Source organism: Amblyomma americanum, chromosome 3 (assembly GCF_052857255.1).
Source record: "Amblyomma americanum isolate KBUSLIRL-KWMA chromosome 3, ASM5285725v1, whole genome shotgun sequence".
Classification (NCBI taxonomy): domain Eukaryota; kingdom Metazoa; phylum Arthropoda; class Arachnida; order Ixodida; family Ixodidae; genus Amblyomma; species Amblyomma americanum.
Window position 1 is genome coordinate 44,879,350 of NC_135499.1, and position 21,814 is coordinate 44,901,163.

Sequence of the window (21,814 nt, forward strand, 5' to 3'; positions counted from 1 at the left end):
CAAGCACTGTCATCGGAATGGGACAACGAGCATGACGACAGACAGCACGTGACCGCCACACGGGATATAAAGCCAAAGCTGTTCTCCTGGGAGCGGCATTCTGGCAGCAGCGGCAGCGGTAGTTGCACGTCGTGCCTAAAGAAATCGTCTTGAACTTTACACATACGCACCCTGGCTATCTGTACTCCATCGTCGACAGTATGGCAATCACTGGACAAAGACGCTGCCTTCAAGCACTGTCATCGGATTGGGAGAACGAGCATGACGACAGACAGCACGTGACCGCCACACGGGTTATAAAGCCAACGCTGTTCTCCTGGGAGCGGCATTCTGGCAGCAGCGGCAGCGGTAGTTGCGCGTCGGTGCTAAAGAAATCGTCTTGCACTTTACAGATACGCACCCTGGCTATCTGGAATCCATCGTCCACAGCGTGGCAATCACTGGACAAAGACGCTGCCTTCAAGCACAGTCATCAGATTGGGACAACAAGCATGACGACAGACAGCACGTGACCGCCACACGGGTTATAAAGCCAACGCTGTTTTCCTGGGAGCGGCATTCTGGCAGCAGCGGCAGCGGTAGTTGCACGTCGGGCCTAAAGAAATCGGCTTGCACTTTACACATACGCACCCTGGATATCTGTATTCCATCGTCCACAGCGTGGCAATCACTGGACACAGACGCTGCCTTCAAGCACTGTCATCGGATTGGGACAACGAGCATGACGACAGACAGCACGTGACCGCCACACGGGATATAAAGCCAACGCTGTTCTCCTGGCAGCGGCATTCTGGCAGCAGCGGCAGCGGTAGTTGCACGTCGGGCCTAAAGAAATCGTCTTGCACTTTACAGATACGCACCCTATCTGGAATCCATCGTCCACAGCATGTCAATCACTGGACAAAGACGCTGCCTTCAAGCACTGTCATCGGATTGGGACAACGAGCATGACGACAGAAAGCACGTGACCGCTACACGGGTTATAAAGCCAAAGCTGTTCTCCTGGGAGCGGCATTCTGGCAGCAGCGGCAGCGGTAGTTGCACGTCGGGCCTAAGGAAATCGTCTTGCACTTTACAGATACGCACACTGGCTATCTAGAATCCATCGTCCACAGCGTGGCAATCACTGGACAAAGACGTTGCCTTCAAGCACTGTCATCGGATTGGGATAACGAGCATGACGACAGACAGCACGTGACCGCCACACGGGTTATGAAGCAACGCTGTTCTCCTGGGAGCGGCATTCTGGCAGCAGCGGCAGCGGTAGTTGCACGTCGGGCCTAAAGATATCGTCTTGCACTTTACAGATACGCACCCTGGCTATCTGGAATCCATCGTTAACAGCGTGGCAATCACTGGACAAACACGCTGCCTTCAAGCACTGTCATCGGATTGGGACAACGAGCATGACGACAGACAGCACGTGACCGCCACACGGGTTATAAAGCCAACGTTGTTCTCCAGGGAGCGGCATTCTGGCAGCAGCGGCAGTGGTAGTTGCACGTCGGGCCTAAACAAATCGCCTTGCACTTTAGAGATACGCACCCTTTCTATCTGGAATCCATCGTCCACAGCGTGGCAATCACTGGACAAAGACGCTGCCTTCAAGCACTGTCATCGGATTGGGACAACAAGAGACGACAGACAGCACGTGACCGCCACACGGGTTATAACCCCAACGCTGTTGTCCTGGGAGCGGCATTCTGGCAGCAGCGGCAGCGGTAGTTTGCACGTTGGGCCTAAAGAAATCGTCTTGCACTTTACACATACGCACCCTGGCTATCTGTATTCCATCGTCCACAGCCTGGCAATCACTGGACAAAGACGCTGCTTTCAAGCACTGTCATCGGATTGGGACAACGAGCATGACGACAGACAGCACGTGACCGCCACACGGGATATAAAGCCAAAGCTGTTCTCCTGGGAGCGGCATTCTGGCAGCAGCGGCAGCGGTAGTTGCACGTCGTGCCTAAAGAAATCGTCTTGAACTTTACACATACGCACCCTGGCTATCTGTAATTCATCGTTAACAGCGTGGCAATCACTGGACAAACACGCTGCCTTCAAGCACTGTCATCGGATTGGGACAACGAGCATGACGACAGACAGCCCGTGACCGCCACACGGGTTATAGAGCCAACGCTGTTCTCCTGGGAGCGGCATTCGGGCAGCAGCGGCAGCGGTAGTTGCACGTCAGGCCTAAAGAAGTCGTCTTGCACTTTACAGATACGCACCCTGGCTATCTGGAATCCATCGTTAACAGCGTGGCAAGCACTGGACAAAGACGCTGCCTTCAAGCACTGTCATCGGATAGGGACAACGAGCATGACGACACACAGCACGTGACCGCTACACGGGTTATAAAGCCAAAGCTGTTCTCCTGGGAGCGGCATTCTGGCAGCAGCGGCAGCGGTAGTTGCACGTCGGGCCTAAGGAAATCGTCTTGCACTTTACAGATACGCACACTGGCTATCTGGAATCCATCGTCCACAGCGTGGCAATCACTGGACAAAGACGCTGCCTTCAAGCACTGTCATCGGATTGGGACAACGAGCATGACGACAGACAGCACGTGACCGCCACACGGGTTATAAAGCCAACGCTGTTCTCCTGGGAGCGGCTTTCTGGCAGGAGCGGCAGCGGTAGTTGCACGTCGGGCCTAAAGAATTCGTCTTGCACTTTACACATACGCACCCTGGCTATCTGTATTCCATCGCCCACAACGTGGCAATCACTGTACAAAGCCGCTGCCTTCAAGCACTGTCATCGGATTGGGACAACCAGCATGACGACAGACAGCAGGTCACCGCCACACGGGTTATGAAGCCAACGCTGTTCTCCTGGGAGGAGCATTCTGGCAGCAGCGGCAGCGGTAGTTGCACGTAGGTCCTAAAGAAATCGTCTTGCACTTTTCAGATACGCGCCCTGGCTATCTGGAATCTATCGTCCACAGCGTGGCAATCACTGGACAAAGACGCGGCCTTCAAGCACTGTCATCGGATTGGGACAACGAGCATCACGACAGACAGCACATGACCGCCACACGGGTCATAAAGCCAACGCTGTTCTCCTGGGAGCGGCATTCTGGCGGCAGCGGCAGCGGTAGTTGCACGTAGTCCTAAAGAAATCGTCTTGCACTTTACACATGCGCACCCTGGCTATCAGTATTCCATCGTCCACAGCGTGGCAATCACTGGAAAAAGACGCTGCCTTCAAGCACTGTCATCGAATTGGGACAACGAGCATGACGACAGACAGCACGTGACCGCCACACGGGTTATGAAGCCAACGCTGTTTTCCTGGGAGCGGCATTCTGGCAGCAGCGGCAGCTGTAGTTGCACGTCGGGCCTAAAGAAATCGTCTTGCACTTTACAGATACGCACCCTGGCTATCTGGAATCTATCGTCCACAGCGTGGCAATCACTAGACAAAGACGCTGCCTTCAAGCACTGTCATCGGATTGGGACAACGAGCATGACGACAGACAGCACATGACCGCCACACGGGTCATAAAGCCAACGCTGTTCTCCTGGAAGCGGCATTCTGGCAGCAGCGGCAGCGGTAGTTGCACGTAGGTCCTAAAGAAATCGTCTTGCACTTTACAGATACGCACCCTGGATATCTGTATTCCATCGTCCACACCGTGCCAATCACTGGACAAAGACGCTGCCTTCAAGCACTGTCATCGGATTGGGACAACGAGCATGACGACAGACAGCACGTGACCGCCACACGGGTTATAAAGCCAACGCTGTTCTCCTGGGAGCGGCATTCGGGCAGCAGCGGCAGCGGTAGTTGCACGTCGGACCTAAAGAAGTCGTCTTGCACTTTACAGATACGCACCCTGGCTATCTGGAATCCATCGTTAACAGCGTGGCAATCACTGGACAAAGACGCTGCCTTCAAGCACTGTCATCGGATTGGGACAACGAGCATGACGACAGACAGCACGTGACCGCCACACGGGTTATGAAGCCAACGCTGTTCTCCTGGGAGCGGCATTCTGGCAGCAGCGGCAGCGGTAGTAGCACGTCGGGCCTAAAGAAATCGTCTTGCACTTTGCACACACGCACCCTGGCTATCTGTATTCCATCGCCCACAGCGTGGCAATCACTGGACAAAGACGCTGCCTTCAAGCACTGTCATCGGATTGGGACAACGAGCATGACGACAGACAGCACGTGACCGCCACACGGGTTATAAAGCCAACGCTGTTCTCCTGGGAGCGGCATTCGGGCAGCAGCGGCAGCGGTAGTTGCACGTCGGACCTAAAGAAGTCGTCTTGCACTTTACAGATACGCACCCTGGCTATCTGGAATCCATCGTTAACAGCGTGGCAATCACTGGACAAAGACGCTGCCTTCAAGCACTGTCATCGGATTGGGACAACGAGCATGACGACAGACAGCACGTGACCGCCACACGGGTTATGAAGCCAACGCTGTTCTCCTGGGAGCGGCATTCTGGCAGCAGCGGCAGCGGTAGTAGCACGTCGGGCCTAAAGAAATCGTCTTGCACTTTGCACACACGCACCCTGGCTATCTGTGTTCCATCGCCCACAGCGTGGCAATCACTGGACAAAGACGCTGCCTTCAAGCACTGTCATCGGATCGGGACAACGAGCATGACGACAGACAGCACGTGACCGCCACACGGGATATAAAGCCAACGCAGTTCTCCTGGGAGCGGCATTCTGACAGCAGCGGCAGCGGTAGTTGCACGTCGTGCCTGAAGCAATCGTCTTGAACTTTACAAATACGCACCCTGGCTATCTGGAATCCATCGTCCACAGCGTGGCAATCACTGCACAAAGACGCTGCCTTCAAGCACTGTCATCGGATTGGGACAACGAGCATGACGACAGACAGCACGTGACCGCTACACGGGTTATAAAGCAAAAGCTGTTCTCCTGGGAGCGGCATTTTGGCAGCAGCGGCAGCGGTAGTTGCACGTCGGGCCTAAGGAAATCGTCTTGCACTTTACAGATACGCACACTGGCTATCTGGAATCCATCGTCCACAGCGTGGCAATCACTGGACAAAGACGCTGCCTTCAAGCACTGTCATCGGATTGGGACAACGAGCATGACGACAGACAGCACGTGACCGCCACACGGGTTATAAAGCCAACGCTGTTCTCCTTTGAGCGGCATTCTGGCAGCAGCGGCAGCGGTAGTTGCACGTCGGGCCTAAAGAAATCGTCTTGCACTTTACACATACGCACCCTGGCTATCTGTATTCCATCACCCACAACGTGGCAATCACTGGACAAAGACGCTGCCTTCAAGCACTGTCATCGGATTGGGACAACCAGCATGACGAAAGACAGCACGTGACCGCCACACGAGTTATGAAGCCAACGCTGTTCTCCTGGGAGCGGCATTGTGGCAGCAGCGGCAGCGGTAGTTGCACGTCGGGCCTAAAGAAATCGTCTTGCACTTTACAGATACGCACCCTGGCTATCTGGGATCCATCGTCCACAGCGTGGCAATCACTGGACAAAGACGCGGCCTTCAAGCACTGTCATCGGATTGGGACAACAAGCATGACGACAGACAGCACGTGTCCGCCACACGGGTTATAAAGCCAACGCTGTTGTCCTGGGAGCGGCATTCTGGCAGCAGCGGCCGCGGTAGTTGCACGTCGGGCCTAAAGAAATCGTCTTGCACTTTGCACATACTCACCCTGGCTATCTGTATTCCATCGTCCACAGCGTGGCAATCACTGGACAAAGGCGCTGCCTTCAAGCACTGTCATCGGATCGGGACAACGAGCTTGAGGATAGACAGCACGTGACCGCCACACGGGAAATAAAGCCAACGCAGTTCTCCTGGGAGCGGCATTCTGGCAGCAGCGGCAGCGGTAGTTGCACGTCGTGCCTGAAGAAATCGTCTTGAACTTTACACATACGCACCCTGGCTATCTGTATTCCATCGTCCACAGCGTGGCAATCACTGGACAAAGACGCTGCCTTCAAGCACTGTCATCGGATTGGGACGACGAGCATGACGACGGACAGCACGTGACCGCCACAAGGGTTATAAAGCCAACGCTGTTCTCCTGGGAGCGGCATTCTGGGAGCAGCGGCAGCGGTAGTTGCACGTAGGGCCTAAAGAAATCGTCTTGAACTTTACAAATACGCACCCTGGCTATCTGGAATCCATCGTCCACAGCGTGGCAATCACCGGACAAAGACGCTGCCTTCAAGCACTGTCATCGGATTGGGACAACGAGCATGACGACAGACAGCACGTGACCGCTACACGGGTTATAAAGCCAAAGCTGTTCTCCTGGGAGCGGCATTCTGGCAGCAGCGGCAGCGGTAGTTGCACGTCGGGCCTAAGGAAATCGTCTTGCACTTTACAGATACGCACACTGGCTATCTGGAATCCATCGTCCACAGCGTGGCAATCACTGGACAAAGACGCTGCCTTCAAGCACTGTCATCGGATTGGGACAACGAGCATGACGACAGACATCACGTGACCGCTTCACGGGTTATAAAGCCAACGCTGTTCTCCTGGGAGCGGCTTTCTGGCAGCAGCGGCAGCGGTAGTTGCACGTCGGGCCTAAAGAATTCGTCTTGCACTTTACACATACGCACCCTGGCTATCTGTATTCCATCGCCCACAACGTGGCAATCACTGGACAAAGACGCTGCCTTCAAGCACTGTCATCGGATTGGGACAACCAGCATGACGACAGACAGCAGGTCACCGCCACACGGGTTATGAAGCCAACGCTGTTCTCCTGGGAGCAGCATTCTGGCAGCAGCGGCAGCGGTAGTTGCACGTAGGTCCTAAAGAAATCGTCTTGCACTTTACAGATACGCGCCCTGGCTATCTGGAATCTATCGTCCACAGCGTGGCAATCACTGGACAAAGACGCGGCCTTCAAGCACTGTCATCGGATTGGGACAACGAGCATCACGACAGACAGCACGTGACCGCCACACGGGTCATAAAGCCAACGCTGTTGTCCTGGGAGCGGCATTCTGGCAGCAGCGGCCGTGGTAGTTGCACGTCGGGCCTAAAGAAATCGTCTTGCACTTTACACATACGCACCCTGGCTATCTGTATTCCATCGTCCACAGCGTGGCAATCACTGGACAAAGACGCTGCCTTCAAGCACTGTCATCGAATTGGGACAACGAGCATGACGACAGACAGCACGTGACCGCCACACGGGTTATGAAACCAACGCTGTTTTCCTGGGAGCGGCATTCTGGCAGCAGCGGCAGCGGTAGTTGCACGTCGGGCCTAAAGAAATCGTCTTGCACTTTACAGATACGCACCCTGGCTATCTGGAATCTATCGTCCACAGCGTGGCAATCACTAGACAAAGACGCTGCCTTCAAGCACTGTCATCGGATTGGGACAACGAGCATGACGACAGACAGCACATGACCGCCACACGGGTCATAAAGCCAACGCTGTTCTCCTGGAAGCGGCATTCTGGCAGCAGCGGCAGCGGTAGTTGCACGTAGGTCCTAAAGAAATCGTCTTGCACTTTACAGATACGCACCCTGGATATCTGTATTCCATCGTCCACACCGTGGCAATCACTGGACAAAGACGCTGCCTTCAAGCACTGTCATCGGATTGGGACAACGAGCATGACGACAGACAGCACGTGACCGCCACACGGGTTATAAAGCCAACGCTGTTCTCCTGGGAGCGGCATTCGGGCAGCAGCGGCAGCGGTAGTTGCACGTCGGACCTAAAGAAGTCGTCTTGCACTTTACAGATACGCACCCTGGCTATCTGGAATCCATCGTTAACAGCGTGGCAATCACTGGACAAAGACGCTGCCTTCAAGCACTGTCATCGGATTGGGACAACGAGCATGACGACAGACAGCACGTGACCGCCACACGGGTTATGAAGCCAACGCTGTTCTCCTGGGAGCGGCATTCTGGCAGCAGCGGCAGCGGTAGTTGCACGTCGGGCCTAAAGAAATCGTCTTGCACTTTGCACACACGCACCCTGGCTATCTGTGGCAATCACTGGACAAAGACGCTGCCTTCAAGCACTGTCATCGGATTGGGACAACGAGCATGACGACCGACAGCACGTGACCGCCACACGGGTTATAAAGCCAACGCTGTTGTCCTGGGCGCGGCATTCTGGCAGCAGCGGCCGTGGTAGTTGCACGTCGGGCCTAAAGAAATCGTCTTGCACTTTACACATACGCACCCTGCCTATCTGTATTCCATCGTACACAGTGTGAAATCACTGGACAAAGACGCTGCCTTCAAGCACTGTCATCGGATCGGGACAACGAGCATGACGACAGACAGCACGTGTCCGCCACAGGGGTTATAAAGCCAACGCTGTTCTCCTGGGAGCGGCATTCGGGCAGCAGCGGCAGCGGTAGTTGCACGTAGGTCCTAAAGAAATCGGCTTGCACTTTACACATGCGCACCCTGGCTATCAGTATTCCATCGTCCACAGCGTGGCAATCACTGGACAAAGACGCTGCCTTCAAGCCCTGTCATCGGATTGGGACAACGAGCATGACGACAGACAGCACGTGACCGCCACACGGGTTATGAAGCCAACGCTGTTTTAGTGGGAGCGGCATTCTGGCAGCAGCGGCAGCGGTAGTTGCACGTAGGGCCTAAAGAAATCGTCTTGCACTTTACAGATACGCACCCTGGCTATTTGGGATCCATCGTCCACAGCGTGGCAATCACTGGACAAAGACGCGGCCTTCAAGCACTGTCATCGGAATGGGACAACGAGCATGGCGACAGACAGCACGTGACCGCCACACGGGTTGTAAAGCCTACGCTGTTCTCCTGGGAGCGGCATTCTGGCAGCAGCGGCAGCGGTAGTTGCACGTCGGGCATAAAGATATCGTCTTGCACTTTACACATTCGCACCCTGGCTATCTGTATTCCATCGTCCACAGCGTGGCAATCACTGGACAAAGACGCTGCCTTCAAGCAGTGTCGTCAGATTCGGACAACGAGCATGACGACAGACAGCACGTGACCGCCACACGGGCTATAAAGCCAACGCTGTTCGTCTGGGAGCGGCATTCTGGCAGCAGCGGCAGCGGTAGTTGCACGTCGGGTCTAAAGAAATCGTCTTGCACTTTACAGATACGCACCCTGGATATCTGTATTCCACCGTCCACACCGTGGCAATCACTGGACAAAGACGCTGCCTTCAAGCACTGTCATCGGATTGGGACAACGAGCATGACGACAGACAGCACGTGACCGCCACACGGGTTATAAAGCCAACGCTGTTCTCCTGGGAGCGGCATTCGGGCAGCAGCGGCAGCGGTAGTTGCACGTCGGACCTAAAGAAGTCGTCTTGCACTTTACAGATACCCACCCTGGCTATCTGGAATCCATCGTTAACAGCGTGGCAATCACTGGACAAAGACACTGCCTTCAAGCACTGTCATCGGATAGGGACAACGAGCATGACGACACACAGCACGTGACCGCCACACGGGTTATAAAGCCAACGCTGTTCTCCTGGGAGCGGCATTCTGGCAGCAGCGGCAGCGGTAGTTGCTCGTCGGGCCTAAAGAAATCGTCTTGCACTTTACACAAGCGCACCCTGGCTATCAGTATTCCATCGTCCACAGCGTGGCAATCACTGGACAAAGACGCTGCCTTCAAGCACTGTCATCGGATTGGGACAACGAGCATGACGACAGACAGCACGTGACCGCCACACGGGTTATGCAGCCAACGCTGTTCTCCTGGGAGCGGCATTCTGGCAGCAGCGGCAGCGGTAGTTGCACGTAGGGCCTAAAGAAATCGTCTTGCACTTTACACATACGCACCCTGGCTATCTGTATTCCATCGTCCACAGCGTGGCAATCACTGGACAAAGACGCTGCCTTCAAGCACTGTCATCGGATCGGGACAACGAGCATGACGACAGACAGCACGTGACCGCCACACGGGATATAAAGCCAACGCAGTACTCCTGGAAGCGGCATTCTGGCAGCAGCGGCAGCGGTAGTTGCACGTCGTGCCTGAAGAAATCGTCTTGAACTTTACAAATACGCACCCTGGCTATCTGGAATCCATCGTCCACATCGTGGCAATCACTGGACAAAGACGCTGCCTTCAAGCACTGTCATCGGATTGGGACAACGAGCATGACGACAGACAGCACGTGACCGCTACACGGGTTATAAAGCCAAAGCTGTTCTCCTGGGAGCGGCATTCTGGCAGCAGCGGCAGCGGTAGTTGCACGTCGGGCCTAAGGAAATCGTCTTGCACTTTACAGATACGCACACTGGCTATCTGGAATCCATCGTCCACAGCGTGGCAATCACTGGACAAAGACGCTGCCTTCAAGCACTGTCATCGGATTGGGACAACGAGCATGACGACAGACAGCACGTGACCGCCACACGGGTTATAAAGCCAACGCTGTTCTCCTGGGAGCGGCTTTCTGGCAGCAGCGGCAGCGGTAGTTGCACGTCGGGCCTAAAGAATTCGTCTTGCACATTACACATACGCACCCTGGCTATCTGTATTCCATCGCCCACAACGTGGCAATCACTGGACAAAGCCGCTGCCTTCAAGCACTGTCATCGGATTGGGACAACCAGCATGACGACAGACAGCAGGTCACCGCCACACGGGTTATGAAGCCAACGCTGTTCTCCTGGGAGCAGCATTCTGGCAGCAGCGGCAGCGGTAGTTGCACGTAGGTCCTAAAGAAATCGTCTTGCACTTTTCAGATACGCGCCCTGGCTATCTGGAATCTATCGTCCACAGCGTGGCAATCACTGGGCAAAGACGCGGCCTTCAAGCACTGTCATCGGATTGGGACAACGAGCATCACGACAGACAGCACATGACCGCCACACGGGTCATAAAGCCAACGCTGTTCTCCTGGGAGCGGCATTCTGGCGGCAGCGGCAGCGGTAGTTGCACGTAGGTCCTAAAGAAATCGTCTTGCACTTTACACATGCGCACCCTGGCTATCAGTATTCCATCGTCCACAGCGTGGCAATCACTGGACAAAGACGCTGCCTTCAAGCACTGTCATCGAATTGGGACAACGAGCATGACGACAGACAGCACGTGACCGCCACACGGGTTATGAAGCCAACGCTGTTTTCCTGGGAGCGGCATTCTGGCAGCAGCGGCAGCGGTAGTTGCTCGTCGGGCCTAAAGAAATCGTCTTGCACTTTACAGATACGCACCCTGGCTATCTGGAATCTATCGTCCACAGCGTGGCAATCACTAGACAAAGACGCTGCCTTCAAGCACTGTCATCGGATTGGGACAACGAGCATGACGACAGACAGCACATGACCGCCACACGGGTCATAAAGCCAACGCTGTTCTCCTGGAAGCGGCATTCTGGCAGCAGCGGCAGCGGTAGTTGCACGTAGGTCCTAAAGAAATCGTCTTGCACTTTACAGATACGCACCCTGGATATCTGTATTCCATCGTCCACACCGTGGCAATCACTGGACAAAGACGCTGCCTTCAAGCACTGTCATCGGATTGGGACAACGAGCATGACGACAGACAGCACGTGACCGCCACACGGGTTATAAAGCCAACGCTGTTCTCCTGGGAGCGGCATTCGGGCAGCAGCGGCAGCGGTAGTTGCACGTCGGACCTAAAGAAGTCGTCTTGCACTTTACAGATACGCACCCTGGCTATCTGGAATCCATCGTTAACAGCGTGGCAATCACTGGACAAAGACGCTGCCTTCAAGCACTGTCATCGGATTGGGACAACGAGCATGACGACAGACAGCACGTGACCGCCACACGGGTTATGAAGCCAACGCTGTTCTCCTGGGAGCGGCATTCTGGCAGCAGCGGCAGCGGTAGTTGCACGTCGGGCCTAAAGAAATCGTCTTGCACTTTGCACACACGCACCCTGGCTATCTGTATTCCATCGCCCACAGCGTGGCAATCACTGGACAAAGACGCTGCCTTCAAGCACTGTCATCGGATTGGGACAACGAGCATGACGACCGACAGCACGTGACCGCCACACGGGTTATAAAGCCAACGCTGTTGTCCTGGGAGCGGCATTCTGGCAGCAGCGGCCGTGGTAGTTGCACGTCGGGCCTAAAGAAATCGTCTTGCACTTTACACATACGCACCCTGGCTATCTGTATTCCATCGTACACAGTGTGGCAATCACTGGACAAAGACGCTGCCTTCAAGCACTGTCATCGGATCGGGACAACGAGCATGACGACAGACAGCACGTGACCGCCACACGGGATATAAAGCCAACGCAGTTCTCCTGGGAGCGGCATTCTGACAGCAGCGGCAGCGGTAGTTGCACGTCGTGCCTGAAGCAATCGTCTTGAACTTTACAAATACGCACCCTGGCTATCTGGAATCCATCGTCCACAGCGTGGCAATCACTGCACAAAGACGCTGCCTTCAAGCACTGTCATCGGATTGGGACAACGAGCATGACGACAGACAGCACGTGACCGCTACACGGGTTATAAAGCCAAAGCTGTTCTCCTGGGAGCGGCATTTTGGCAGCAGCGGCAGCGGTAGTTGCACGTCGGGCCTAAGGAAATCGTCTTGCACTTTACAGATACGCACACTGGCTATCTGGAATCCATCGTCCACAGCGTGGCAATCACTGGACAAAGACGCTGCCTTCAAGCACTGTCATCGGATTGGGACAACGAGCATGACGACAGACAGCACGTGACCGCCACACGGGTTATAAAGCCAACGCTGTTCTCCTGGGAGCGGCATTCTGGCAGCAGCGGCAGCGGTAGTTGCACGTCGGGCCTAAAGAAATCGTCTTGCACTTTACACATACGCACCCTGGCTATCTGTATTCCATCACCCACAACGTGGCAATCACTGGACAAAGACGCTGCCTTCAAGCAGTGTCATCGGATTGGGACAACCAGCATGACGAAAGACAGCACGTGACCGCCACACGGGTTATGAAGCCAACGCTGTTCTCCTGGGAGCGGCATTGTGGCAGCAGCGGCAGGGGTAGTTGCACGTCGGGCCTAAAGAAATCGTCTTGCACTTTACAGATACGCACCCTGGCTATCTGGGATCCATCGTCCACAGCGTGGCAATCACTGGACAAAGACGCGGCCTTCAAGCACTGTCATCGGATTGGGACAACAAGCATGACGACAGACAGCACGTGGCCGCCACACGGGTTATAAAGCCAACGCTGTTGTCCTGGGAGCGGCATTCTGGCAGCAGCGGCCGCGGTAGTTGCACGTCGGGCCTAAAGAAATCGTCTTGCACTTTGCACATACTCACCCTGGCTATCTGTATTCCATCGTCCACAGCGTGGCAATCACTGGACAAAGGCGCTGCCTTCAAGCACTGTCATCGGATCGGGACAACGAGCTTGAGGATAGACAGCACGTGACCGCCACACGGGAAATAAAGCCAACGCAGTTCTCCTGGGAGCGGCATTCTGGCAGCAGCGGCAGCGGTAGTTGCACGTCGTGCCTGAAGAAATCGTCTTGAACTTTACACATACGCACCCTGGCTATCTGTATTCCATCGTCCACAGCGTGGCAATCACTGGACAAAGACGCTGCCTTCAAGCACTGTCATCAGATTGGGACGACGAGCATGACGACGGACAGCACGTGACCGCCACAAGGGTTATAAAGCCAACGCTGTTCTCCTGGGAGCGGCATTCTGGGAGCAGCGGCAGCGGTAGTTGCACGTAGGGCTTAAAGAAATCGACTTGAACTTTACAAATACGCACCCTGGCTATCTGGAATCCATCGTCCACAGCGTGGCAATCACCGGACAAAGACGCTGCCTTCAAGCACTGTCATCGGATTGGGACAACGAGCATGACGACAGACAGCACGTGACCGCTACACGGGTTATAAAGCCAAAGCTGTTCTCCTGGGAGCGGCATTCTGGCAGCAGCGGCAGCGGTAGTTGCACGTCGCGCCTAAGGAAATCGTCTTGCACTTTACTGATACGCACACTGGCTATCTGGAATCCATCGTCCACAGCGTGGCAATCACTGGACAAAGACGCTGCCTTCAAGCACTGTCATCGGATTGGGACAACGAGCATGACGACAGACAGCACGTGACCGCCACACGGGTTATAAAGCCAACGCTGTTCTCCTGGGAGCGGCTTTCTGGCAGCAGCGGCAGCGGTAGTTGCACGTCGGGCCTAAAGAATTCGTCTTGCACTTTACACATACGCACCCTGGCTATCTGTATTCCATCGCCCACAACGTGGCAATCACTGGACAAAGACGCTGCCTTCAAGCACTGTCATCGGATTGGGACAACCAGCATGACGACAGACAGCAGGTCACCGCCACACGGGTTATGAAGCCAACGCTGTTCTCCTGGGAGCAGCATTCTGGCAGCAGCGGCAGCGGTAGTTGCACGTAGGTCCTAAAGAAATCGTCTTGCACTTTACAGATACGCGCCCTGGCTATCTGGAATCTATCGTCCACAGCGTGGCAATCACTGGACAAAGACGCGGCCTTCAAGCACTGTCATCGGATTGGGACAACGAGCATCACGACAGACAGCACGTGACCGCCACACGGGTCATAAAGCCAACGCTGTTGTCCTGGGAGCGGCATTCTGGCAGCAGCGGCCGTGGTAGTTGCACGTTGGGCCTAAAGAAATCGTCTTGCACTTTACACATACGCACCCTGGCTATCTGTATTCCATCGTCCACAGCGTGGCAATCACTGGACAAAGACGCTGCCTTCAAGCACTGTCATCGAATTGGGACAACGAGCATGACGACAGACAGCACGTGACCGCCACACGGGTTATGAAGCCAACGCTGTTTTCCTGGGAGCGGCATTCTGGCAGCAGCGGCAGCGGTAGTTGCACGTCGGGCCTAAAGAAATCGTCTTGCACTTTACAGATACGCACCCTGGCTATCTGGAATCTATCGTCCACAGCGTGGCAATCACTAGACAAAGACGCTGCCTTCAAGCACTGTCATCGGATTGGGACAACGAGCATGACGACAGACAGCACATGACCGCCACACGGGTCATAAAGCCAACGCTGTTCTCCTGAAAGCGGCATTCTGGCAGCAGCGGCAGCGGTAGTTGCACGTAGGTCCTAAAGAAATCGTCTTGCACTTTACAGATACGCACCCTGGATATCTGTATTCCATCGTCCACACCGTGGCAATCACTGGACAAAGACGCTGCCTTCAAGCACTTTCATCGGATTGGGACAACGAGCATGACGACAGACAGCACGTGACCGCCACACGGGTTATAAAGCCAACGCTGTTCTCCTGGGAGCGGCATTCGGGCAGCAGCGGCAGCGGTAGTTGCACGTCGGACCTAAAGAAGTCGTCTTGCACTTTACAGATACGCACCCTGGCTATCTGGAATCCATCGTTAACAGCGTGGCAATCACTGGACAAAGACGCTGCCTTCAAGCACTGTCATCGGATTGGGACAACGAGCATGACGACAGACAGCACGTGACCGCCACACGGGTTATGAAGCCAACGCTGTTCTCCTGGGAGCGGCATTCTGGCAGCAGCGGCAGCGGTAGTTGCACGTCGGGCCTAAAGAAATCGTCTTGCACTTTGCACACACGCACCCTGGCTATCTGTATTCCATCGCCCACAGCGTGGCAATCACTGGACAAAGACGCTGCCTTCAAGCACTGTCATCGGATTGGGACAACGAGCATGACGACCGACAGCACGTGACCGCCACACGGGTTATAAAGCCAACGCTGTTGTCCTGGGAGCGGCATTCTGGCAGCAGCGGCCGTGGTAGTTGCACGTCGGGCATAAAGAAATCGTCTTGCACTTTACACATACGCACCCTGGCTATCTGTATTCCATCGTACACAGTGTGGCAATCACTGGACAAAGACGCTGCCTTCAAGCACTGTCATCGGATCGGGACAACGAGCATGACGACAGACAGCACGTGACCGCCACACGGGATATAAAGCCAACGCAGTTCTCCTGGGAGCGGCATTCTGGCAGCAGCGGCAGCGGTAGTTGCACGTCGTGCCTGAAGCAATCGTCTTGAACTTTACAAATACGCACCCTGGCTATCTGGAATCCATCGTCCACAGCGTGGCAATCACTGCACAAAGACGCTGCCTTCAAGCACTGTCATCGGATTGGGACAACGAGCATGACGACAGACAGCACGTGACCGCTACACGGGTTATAAAGCCAATGCTGTTCTCCTGGGAGCGGCATTTTGGCAGCAGCGGCAGCGGTAGTTGCACGTCGGGCCTAAGGAAATCGTCTTGCACTTTACAGATACGCACACTGGCTATCTGGAATCCATCGTCCACAGCGTGGCAATCACTGGACAAAGACGCTGCCTTCAAGCACTGTCATCGGATTGGGACAACGAGCATGACGACAGACAGCACGTGACCGCCACACGGGTTATAAAGCCAACGCTGTTCTCCTGGGAGCGGCATTCTGGCAGCAGCGGCAGCGGTAGTTGCACGTCGGGCCTAAAGAAATCGTCTTGCACTTTACACATACGCACCCTGGCTATCTGTATTCCATCACCCACAACGTGGCAATCACTGGACAAAGACGCTGCCTTCAAGCACTGTCATCGGATCGGGACAACGAGCTTGAGGATAGACAGCACGTGACCGCCACACGGGAAATAAAGCCAACGCAGTTCTCCTGGGAGCGGCATTCTGGCAGCAGCGGCAGCGGTAGTTGCACGTCGTGCCTGAAGAAATCGTCTTGAACTTTACACATACGCACCCTGGCTATCTGTATTCCATCGTCCACAGCGTGGCAATCACTGGACAAAGACGCTGCCTTCAAGCACTGTCATCGGATTGGGACAACGAGCATGACGACGGACAGCACGTGACCGCCACAAGGGTTATAAAGCCAACGCTGTTCTCCTGGGAGCGGCATTCTGGCAGAAGCGGCAGCGGTAGTTGCACGTCGGGCCTAAAGAAATCGTCTTGCACTTTAAAGATACGCACCCTGGCTATCTGTACTCCATCGTCCACAGCATGGCAATCACTGGACAAAGACGCTGCCTTCAAGCACTGTGATCGGATTGGGACAACGAGCATGACGACAGACAGCACGTGACCGCCACACGGGTTATAAAGCCAACGCTGTTCTCCTGGGAGCGGCATTCTGGGAGCAGCGGCAGTGGTAGTTACACGTCGGGCCTAAAGAAATCGTCTTGCACTTTACAGATACGCACCCTGGCTATTTGGGATCCATCGTCCACAGCGTGGCAATCGCTGGACAAAGACGCGGCCTTCAAGCACTGTCATCGGAATGGGACAACGAGCATGGCGACAGAGAGCACGTGACCGCCACACTGGTTGTAAAGCCAACGCTGTTCTCCTGGGAGCGGCATTCTGGCAGCAGCGGCAGCGGTAGTTGCACGTCGGGCCTAAAGATATCGTCTTGCACTTTACACATTCGCACCCTGGCTATCTGTATTCCATCGTCCACAGCGTGGCAAACACTGGACAAAGACGCTGCCTTCAAGCAGTTTCATCAGATTCGGACAACGAGCATGACGACAGACACCACGTGACCGCCACACGGGCTATAAAGCCAACGCTGTTCGCCTGGGAGCGGCATTCTGGCAGCAGCGGCAGTGGTAGTTGCACGTCGGGTCTAAAGAAATCGTCTTGCACTTTACAGATACGCACCCTGGCTATCTGGAATCTATCGTCCACAGCGTGGCAATCACTAGACAAAGACGCTGCCTTCAAGCACTGTCATCGGATTGGGGCAACGAGCATGGCGACAGACAGCACATGACCGCCACACGGGTCATAAAGCCAACGCTGTTCTCCTGGGAGCGGCATTCTGGCAGCAGCGGCAGCGGTAGTTGCACGTAGGTCCTATAGAAATCGTCTTGCACTTTACAGATACGCGCCCTGGCTATCTGGAATCTATCGTCCACACCGTGGCAATCACTGGACAAAGACGCTGCCTTCAAGCACTGTCATCGGATTGGGACAACGAGCATGACGACAGAGAGCACGTGACCGCCACACGGGTTATAAAGCCAACGCTGTTCTCCTGGGAGCGGCATTCGGGCAGCAGCGGCAGCGGTAGTTGCACGTCGGGCCTAAAGAAGTCGCCTTGCACTTTACAGATACGCACCCTGGCTATCTGGAATCCATCGTCCACAGCGTGGCAATCACTGGACTAAGACGCTGCCTTCAAGCACTGTCATCAGATTGGGACAACAAGCATGACGACAGACAGCACGTGACCGCCACACGGGTTATAAAGCCAACGCTGTTGTCCTGGGAGCGGCATTCTGGCAGCAGCGGCCGTGGTAGTTGCACGTCGGGCCTAAAGAAATCGTCTTGACTTTTCACATACGCACCCTGGCTATCTGTATTCCATCGTCCACAGCGTGGCAATCACTGGACAAAGACGCTGCCTTCAAGCACTGTCATCGGATCGGGACAACGAGCATGACGACAGACAGCACGTGACCGCCACACGGGATATAAAGCCAACGCAGTTCTCCTGGGAGCGGCATTCTGGCAGCAGCGGCAGCGGTAGTTGCACGTCGTGCCTGAAGAAATCGTCTTGAACTTTACAAATACGCACCCTGGCTATCTGTACTCCATCGTCCACAGCATGGCAATCACTGGACAAAGACGCTGCCTTCAAGCACTGTCATCGGATTGGGACAACGAGCATGACGACAGACAGCACGTGACCGCCACACGGGTTATGAAGCCAACGCTGTTCTCCTGGGAGCGGCATTCTGGCAGCAGCGGCAGCGGTAGTTGCACGTCGGGCCTAAAGAAATCGTCTTGCACTTTACAGATACGCACCCTGGCTATCAGGAATCCATCGTACACAGCGTGGCAATCACTGGACAAAGATGCTGCCTTCAAGCACTGTCATAAGATTGGGACAACGAGCATGACGACAGACAGCACGTGACAACTACACGGGTTATAAAGCCAAAGCTGTTCTCCTGGGAGCGGCATTCTGGCAGCAGCGGCAGCGCTAGTTGCACGTCGGTCCTAAGGAAATCGTCTTGCACTTTACAGATACGCACACTGGCTATCTGGAATCCATCGTCCACAGCGTGGCAATCACTGGACAAAGACGCTGCCTTCAAGCACTGTCATCGGATTGGGACAACGAGCATGACGACAGACAGCACGTGACCGCCACACGGGTTATAAAGCCAACGCTGTTCTCCTGGGAGCGGCATTCTGGCAGCAGCGGCAGCGGTAGTTGCACGTCGGGCCTAAAGAAATCGTCTTGCACTTTACACATACGCACCCTGGCTATCTGTATTCCATCACCCACAACGTGGCAATCACTGGACAAAGACGCTGCCTTCAAGCACTGTCATCGGATTGGGACAACCAGCATGACGAAAGACAGCACGTGACCGCCACACAGGTTATGAAGCCAACGCTGTTCTCCTGGGAGCGGCATTGTGGCAGCAGCGGCAGCGGTAGTTGCACGTCGGGCCTAAAGAAATCGTCTTGCACTTTACAGATACGCACCCTGGCTATCTGGGATCCATCGTCCACAGCGTGGCAATCACTGGACAAAGACGCGGCCTTCAAGCACTGTCATCGGATTGGGACAACAAGCATGACGACAGACAGCACGTGTCCGCCACACGGGTTATAAAGCCAACGCTGTTGTCCTGGGAGCGGCATTCTGGCAGCAGCGGTCGCGGTAGTTGCACGTCGGGCCTAAAGAAATCGTCTTGCACTTTGCACATACTCACCCTGGCTATCTGTATTCCATCGTCCACAGCGTGGCAATCACTGGACAAAGGCGCTGCCTTCAAGCACTGTCATCGGATCGGGCCAACGAGCTTGAGGATAGACAGCACGTGACCGCCACACGGGAAATAAAGCCAACGCAGTTCTCCTGGGAGCGGCATTCTGGCAGCAGCGGCAGCGGTAGTTGCACGTCGTGCCTGAAGAAATCGTCTTGAACTTTACACATACGCACCCTGGCTATCTGTATTCCATCGTCCACAGCGTGGCAATCACTGGACAAAGACGCTGCCTTCAAGCACTGTCATCGGATTGGGACAACGAGCATGACGACGGACAGCACGTGACCGCCACAAGGGTTATAAAGCCAACGCTGTTCTCCTGGGAGCGGCATTCTGGCAGAAGCGGCAGCGGTAGTTGCACGTCGGGCCTAAAGAAATCGTCTTGCACTTTAAAGATACGCACCCTGGCTATCTGTACTCCATCGTCCACAGCATGGCAATCACTGGACAAAGACGCTGCCTTCAAGCACTGTCATCGGATTGGGACAACGAGCATGACGACAGACAGCACGTGACCGCCACACGGGTTATAAAGCCAACGCTGTTCTCCTGGGAGCGGCATTCTGGGAGCAGCGGCAGCGGTAGTTGCACGTAGGGCCTAAAGAAATCGTCTTGCACTTTACACATACGCACCCTGGCTATCTGTATTCCATCGTCCACAGCGTGGCAATCACTGGACAAAGACGCTGCCTTCAAGCACTGTCATCGGATCGGGACAACGAGCATGACGACAGACAGCACGTGACCGCCACACGGGATATAAAGCCAACGCAGTACTCCTGGAAGCGGCATTCTGGCAGCAGCGGCAGCGGTAGTTGCACGTCGTGCCTGAAGAAATCGTCTTGCACTTTACAGATACGCACCCTGGCTATCTGTAATCTATCGTCCACAGCGGGGCAATCAATAGACAAAGACGCTGCCTTCAAGCACTGTCATCGGATTGGGACAACGAGCATGACGACAGACAGCACATGACCGCCACACGGGTCATAAAGCCAACGCTGTTCTCCTGGAAGCGGCATTCTGGCAGCAGCGGCAGCGGTAGTTGCACGTAGGTCCTAAAGAAATCGTCTTGCACTTTACAGATACGCACCCTGGATATCTGTATTCCATCGTCCACACCGTGGCAATCACTGGACAAAGACGCTGCCTTCAAGCACTGTCATCGGATTGGGACAACGAGCATGACGACAGACAGCACGTGACCGCCACACGGGTTATAAAGCCAACGCTGTTCTCCTGGGAGCGGCATTCTGGGAGCAGCGGCAGCGGTAGTTGCACGTAGGGCCTAAAGAAATCGTCTTGCACTTTACACATACGCACCCTGGCTATCTGTATTCCATCGCCCACAGCGTGGCAATCACTGGACAAAGACGCTGCCTTCAAGCACTGTCATCGGATTGGGACAACGAACATGACGACCGACAGCACGTGACCGCCACACGGGTTATAAAGCCAACGCTGTTGTCCTGGGAGCGGCATTCTGGCAGCAGCGGACGTGGTAGTTGCACGTCGGGCCTAAAGAAATCGTCTTGCACTTTACACATACGCACCCTGGCTATCTGTATTCCATCGTACACATTGTGGCAATCACTGGACAAAGACGCTGCCTTCAAGCACTGTCATCGGATCGGGACAACGAGCATGACGACAGACAGCACGTGACCGCCACACGGGATATAAAGCCAACGCAGTTCTCCTGGGAGCGGCATTCTGGCAGCAGCGGCAGCGGTAGTTGCACGTCGTGCCTGAAGCAATCGTCTTGAACTTTACAAATACGCACCCTGGCTATCTGGAATCCATCGTCCACAGCGTGGCAATCACTGCACAAAGACGCTGCCTTCAAGCACTGTCATCGGATTGGGACAACGAGCATGACGACAGACAGCACGTGACCGCTACAGGGGTTATAAAGCCAAAGTTGTTCTCCTGGGAGCGGCATTTTGGCAGCAGCGGCAGCGGTAGTTGCACGTCGGGCCTAAGGAAATCGTCTTGCACTTTACAGATACGCACACTGGCTATCTGGAATCTATCGTCCACAGCGTGGCAATCACTGGACAAAGAC